This window comes from Cynocephalus volans, chromosome 8, assembly GCF_027409185.1.
Source record: "Cynocephalus volans isolate mCynVol1 chromosome 8, mCynVol1.pri, whole genome shotgun sequence".
In the NCBI taxonomy this organism is placed as follows: Eukaryota; Metazoa; Chordata; class Mammalia; order Dermoptera; family Cynocephalidae; genus Cynocephalus; species Cynocephalus volans.
The window spans coordinates 24429296-24435779 of record NC_084467.1 but is presented as its reverse complement, the minus strand read 5'-3'; positions in this window follow the sequence as shown (position 1 = coordinate 24435779).

Here is a 6484-nt window from a genome sequence, read left to right as displayed (position 1 = left end):
TGTTATCCATCCCTGTGATGCTCTTACTACTGTTGTGACTATTACTGGCCTCCGTCTTCCCCAGCTGCGTTTTGGCTGGAGTCATTGGGGCGGCTCCAGCCTCATGGCAGCTCTGACTGGGCAGGGAGTGTGGTCGGAGGCCCCGCACCTCACTTCTATGAGGGGGCTGAGGTCTGGTGGGTACCGTGCTCCGATGGCAGCCCCCACAGGCGGGGCCTTGTCTTGATCATTGCCCTACCCCAGGTCCTGGCACAGAGAAGGCACTCAACAGGTAGTTGATATTAAATTAGCAAATGAATGATGTGGGCACCTGCCAGATTAGCATATCCATACCGTCCCTCTGGAGGAAGACATTGGAACAGACCCAAGTTCCCTTGACAGTAAGGCCAGTGTGTGAGGGGCTGCAGGGTCTCCACATATGCGTCACCATAGGGGCATCCACATGGTAGACTTCAGGCACCTTGGCAGAGTTGGTGTTGGGGGAGTGTGGCCTTTTAGTCAGACACATGTTCGAGTTTGTGTCCTCATTTGGCAAAAGGTTTTAATTGTTTAACGGATGGCCAAGATCACCCACTCTTTAGACACTAGTAGGAGACAGAGCCCTGAGCCTGGGTCTGAGTGGATCCCAGCCCTCCAAAGCTGCTGGGCCAGCGCCTCCCCTGCTTGGAGGAGCAGTACGGGCTAGCCCAGGAGTGGCCCTGGAGCCTGCTCAGTCCAGGGCCTCCTCCTCCTGCCCTCAGCTTGCTCCACAGCTAAGTCCAGGGGCAGGTGGTGGAGGTTGGACCCTGGTGGTAGGGCTGGAGAAGGCAGAAAGATTTGGGAGGTGAGAGGGGAGCAGAATCCACAGGGCTTGGCGACTGGAGGAAGTGGTGGTGAGGGTGAAGAGAGTGGGGAGGCTGGAGGTGTCCATGCCCAGAGGGGTCAGTCCAAGGTACGTAGCTAGAGTACAGGATGGATCCAGCAGTGTGTGTGAGTGTGTGTGCAAGTCATGCAGGGGGCTGAGGCTCAGTGGCTGACCTAGGCAGGGAACTAGCAGCAGCTAGGGTACCCAGACCAGGAATGTAGCCTTAGGACAGCCCCAACGGTGGCCCCCTCATGGCCTGGCCTCTCAACCTGCCCAGAGGCTGTACCCCGCACTGGCAGGGAGAGGCCTTGGTCACAATTGGGCTCTTCAGTCTGCAGACGGCTGGGGATAGATCTTTCAGCAGCTGCTTGGGATTTATTGATGGTCCTGAAAGGGCTGCAGTCAGGAGGTCTGGGCTGGCTGGCCAGGGCCTCCCAGCTGTGTACCCAGTGCTGAGGAATTTGAGGGCAGTTACAGCTCAGTCTGGCTGGAGGGGGTCCAGCTGCTGGCCACAGCTGCTCAGAGTGACCTGCCTGGTCCTGGGGCCTCCCTGATTGGGGGCCAGGCCGCAGAGAGTGTGGCTTTGGACCCCTCTCTGATGTTACAGACAGGAAAACAGAAGTTAGAGTGGGAAAGTGACTGTCCCAAAGTCCCACAGCAAATCTGCTTCAGTGAAGACCAGAAGCCAGGCTGGGGAAGCAGCGGGACAAAGTGATTGAGAATTCGCAGTCGCCGAAACGGTCTTGTTCACGTGTGTCCTTGTTTACTGTTGCCCCACTAGAACGTGTGACCCATGAGAGCAGGGACCTTGTCTATCTTGTCACTGCTATGTCCTGAGCACCTAAAACGAGCCTTTTGTTGAATGGCTGCAGTCGGAAGACCTGCTGGCGTTTCTTTTTCTCACATTACCAGATGTCCAGAGGAAGGAGGTTCGGGACTGGTTCAGAGGCTTTCTGAGGCCATCAGAGACCTGGGCTCTTTCTCTGTCCCCTCTAGTAGCTTTAGGGTATGATTTTCATCTTAGTGCTCCCCAAATGGCTGCTGTTCCTCTGGGCATTGCATCTGCATTTCTGGCAGGAAGAAGGGAGTCAGAACATGGGTAGAAGGCATGTGCTTATGGAGTCTGTCCCTTTTAAATCAGAAAAACCATAGGTTTCCTAGAAGTGCCTTAAGGGCACATTGGCCAGACCACAAACAATAGTTCTCTGCCTTATTTTTTTGGTTTTTTTTTTTTTTGACTTCTCTTAGGGCCTGGCCCCAGTCTTGGCCCTCAGCAGGGCTTAGCACTTTTGTTGTTTGGTGGTGGTTGTTGTATTTATGTGATTAAATAAAAATCCCCTATCTGAGGGAAATGCCCTCATGAGGTAATTCTTACTGTGGTGTTAATGGCAGGGGTGCTACTATAACCACTGACTTCTTAGGGGGTCTGGATCTGTGAGATTCTTTCCTGAGGGTGCGGTTAACAGGTGGGGGACAGGGTACGGGGAGAACCCCCCAGAGTCAGTCTCACAGCTCCGGGTCTAGTGCTCTGCCCCCCACAGACAGCATTGGCCACACCCATGCTCCAGAATGCTGGACTCTGAGAGTGCCCAGAGTTGGTATTCAGCCAGAGGACACTGGCATGGCTATTCAGACTGTTTATGGCCAGTACCCCTCTGACTGTGGTGCCATCTGCCTGCTGGATCCTCCTGCCTGCAGAGCCCATGGCAGCACCAACAGTCTAGTACATGGTATGACGGTGCCCCTCGGTGCAGCCTGTGACCTGTGGACTGCCTGGCTGAGGGGCAGCTTCCTTGATGGAGAGTCTGAGAGCCTCAGGTCAGGGTCCTCTGCCCACCTGTAGGGCTGACTGACTGGTCATTGGAGGGCCTAGCTCTCCCCAGGCCTCAGCGCTGTGGACCATCCTTGCTAGGCTGACCCTCTGAGGTCAAGACCTGGATGCTTTTCACAGGACAGGAGAGTAAGGGAGGTACCCCAACGGCCCTGGGCTCAGCCCCTGCAACTGTGGCTGCCTGTGCAGGCCCCAGTCCCTGGTGAGCATGCTGGATTGCAGAGCAGGAGAAGGGGAGGAGTGTTGTATGTCACCTTAAATAACAAACAGAGAGAGGCTCTCTAAAAGAAATGATAGTTACTTGGGGATGGGCGTCACAATAGGAATTCCTGTGCCATAGCAAACTGTGTGCATCCTTTGGGAGGTAAAGGAGGACAAAGGGTTTTAAATGAAAAATGATGAGGATTACATAATTGTTTTGAGATACTTAACCTCGACTGTAAGGAACAATAACAAGGGTGACCCTAGCCTGAGGTTGGACAGGCGGTTGCTGGTCAGATGTTTTTTGTGTGTAATGTTGCGATGGCCTTTGTGCAAGGTTGTGGTTTTTGCAGAGTCTTTTGTGATAGTTCTTGCTATCAGACATTTGTGCGTGAGAACCCTCCCCTCATGGTCTTGCCTGGCTCCATTTGTCAGGGTTTTTTTTTTACCCCAAGTGACTCCACTTTGACAACTTTCACAGTGGGGTTTCTTATATTTCCCAGGCCTTTGGCCTTGGCCCTGCAGGTCCCAGCCCCAAACTCCAAAGGCAGGAGTGAGGCGGTGAGGGCAAACAGGAACCCCTCGGGGGAAGAGATCTTTGGAGGCACCCTTGACTGCCACCACTCACATGCCTCCCAAGCAGCTGTCCCCAAGGAGGGCCTGTGTTCTGGTTCTGCTGCAGACCAGCAGTGTGTCCCACCCCAGGTCACTGCCCTGTCAGGTCTGCTGGGGGCAGATAACACCTCTCCGCTGCCTTCTTCTCCCAGCTGGGGCCTAACTAGCCACAGAAATAACCACAGAAGTAATCATCATCAAAATAGCTCCCATTGTGGAGAGCTTCCTGTGAAGCTGGATCCTACTAAGTGCTTTGTCTGGGTTAATTGAAAGGACACAAGACTCCCAAGCTCTGTTTAAATACGAAACCTGGCAGAGTTGTGGGTTTTATTTTTACCTCCAGGCATGTGGGCGAAGAGGGGAGTTCCAGTGATGTTCTTCTGACTTAACAAATAAAGCTTGCAAGTAATTCAGCCTTTGAGGAAACAGAGACATCTGTTTAAATATTAACATACCAAGGCAGCAAATTATTGAGCGGGACAACCAGCCAGTATTACTTTTTCAGGATTAGTGACGACTTTCTAGGAGATGGGAATCATCCCTGAAGTCAGGAAATCTTGCAAGACTCCATTGTCAGGAATAACATTTACAAGGACAGTTTTACAGGCAGCTTTGTATCTGCCCCGTAGTGGCTGCGGAAACATGGAACATTTCCTCCTCCTTATCTTGATGAGGTTGGGGGTCTGAAGTTTTCAAGGGTTCCACCAGTCAGCAAAGAGGGTGTGAAAGTGGTCTGGAAAAGCTCAAAACTTATTTGTTCTGGAAAAGGTCAGAATATGAGCAAGGGGCCTATATGATGGTGCTACCTGCGTGGGCGTTTTCTTATTTAATCCTCACACAGAGTGAGACGGGTATTTTCATTATCACTACTTCGTGCAGGAGGAAATTGAAGCTCAGAGAAGTCCACGACTTGCCCAGCGTCATACAGTGAGGAAGGCAAGGGCTGCACTTGTGTGGATGGGGACTGGGGTCTGGAGTGTACTTGGGCTCCTGCATCAGGCAGCCTAGGCCGAGTAGCTGTATTAATTTCACATTGCTGCTGTAACAGATTACCATCAATTAAGTGGCTTAAAACAACACAAATTTATTATCTGGCAGTTCTGGAGGCCAGAAGTCCAAAATGGGTCTTGCTGGCCTCAAATCAAGCCTCCATTAGAAAATTCATCCCCTTGCCTCTTCCAGCTTATAGAAGCTGCCTGCATTCCTTGGCTTGCAGCCACTTCCTTTGTCTTCAGAGCCAGCAGTGTAGCATCTCCCAATCTCTCTGACTCTGAAATTCCCGACTCCTTCTGTCACTTATGGTGATTCTTTTTACGGCCTTGGGCCCACCCAGATAATCCAGGATAATCTCCCCAACCCAAGGTCATTAATTTAATCACACTTGCAAAGTCCCTTTGCCATAAGGTATGAATGCACACGTTCCAGGGATTAGAACATGTGTATTTTTGGGGGGGTGTTTGTTATGCCTACCATGGTGGCCTTCGCCAAAGGGCCCGACCTTTGGGATAGCAGCCACCCCCTCCTCAGGAGGTTTGGTGGGGATGAAAATAAAGAGGCTCAGGCTTCCATTCCATGGGGAGTGATTGAGGCCCCGCACAGGGACCAACGTGTGCTGGAGGCTGGAGAGCCAGCAAGGAACAAATGACTCCATCAGACTCCCATGCTTCTGGGAGGGAGTGATGCCACTTGCCACTCATGATCAGCCCAGGACTCAGAATCAGAAAGATCAGTGTTCAAATCCCAGCTCATCCTTCTCCCAGCAGCCTGGGTGTGGTTGAGGTGGGGGAGCAGGGAGGGGCTAGAAAGGAGGAAACAAACAGATGTGTTCATGTGATCTTATCTTCACTGCAGTCCTGTGGGCAAACTTCTGACCCCTCTTTTGCAGATGTAGAAACAACAGCTCAGAGAGATCAAGCACCTTGTCTGAGATCACACAGCTACTAAGCGGGGAGCTGGGATTTTCCACACCCCACAATTCCCAAACCAACGATACCCACTCCTGTGGCTGTCTGTCACACTTCTATGCCTCATAGGCTGTGGATTCCTTAATATTTTCTTTAAACTGACTTACAGCTTTTTTATTTAAATGCATTTTATTTAAAATGAGACTGTATGACACCCCTAAATGGAATATCACAGAATTCATGGGCTAGTTATGTATATTTTTATAATGCACATTAAAATGAATTTATTACGTTAAAAACGAAGAACGTTCATCTGTAGACCATGTAAAATGATCTCATCAGTGCATTTTGTCCCTCTCTTTGGGATTTGGCTCCACACTGCTCTGGTTCACCAAATCCTAATGTTATTAATGGCCAGCATGTATTCTGGATGAAATCTCCAAATGGCTTCCCAGAACAATCAAATCCAGACTCTCCAGCATGGCCTCAAGACCCTCCTGGTCCCCGCTTTCCTGATCTCCAGTCTCTCTGGCCTGGCTGCTCTTGACAAAGCACGACTTCTTTTTTTTGCTTTGGCTACCCAGCCAGAAGGTGCTGGGATTCGAACGTAGACCATGAGCCTATGGAGTCTGAGTTCTTAACCTTTGCCCTTTCTAGGACGTCAGGCCTCAGTGAGGCCTGTGAAAGAAAAGACACGGGCTGGGTCTCCCAGGAGCCAAGCCTGCAGAATCTTCTTGGTCTCCTTGGCAAGAGTTTGGTCAAGTCTACCAGCCAAGTTTTGTGGGTCCAATGGAACAACCCCTGCCAAGGGGGAGGAGCTTAGAGACTTTTTATAACCTCTCCTGGGACAGAAAGGATGGGCTGCAGTAGTGTCCAATCCTAACTCCTTGATGCCGGGGGAGGGCGGGGCTTCACTGCAGGTCCTGCTGTGCTGTCTAGGAGAAGCCTTACCCTGCAAGTGAGCTCAGCTTCAGCCGAGGCTGCTGCAGGAGTTCTGCACCTGCTTCCCATTCCCTTCCTTGATTGCAACGTGGTTAATTTTTCACCTGAGAAGGAAGCAGAGACCCCAGGGTAGCTTGTTTAGTACTT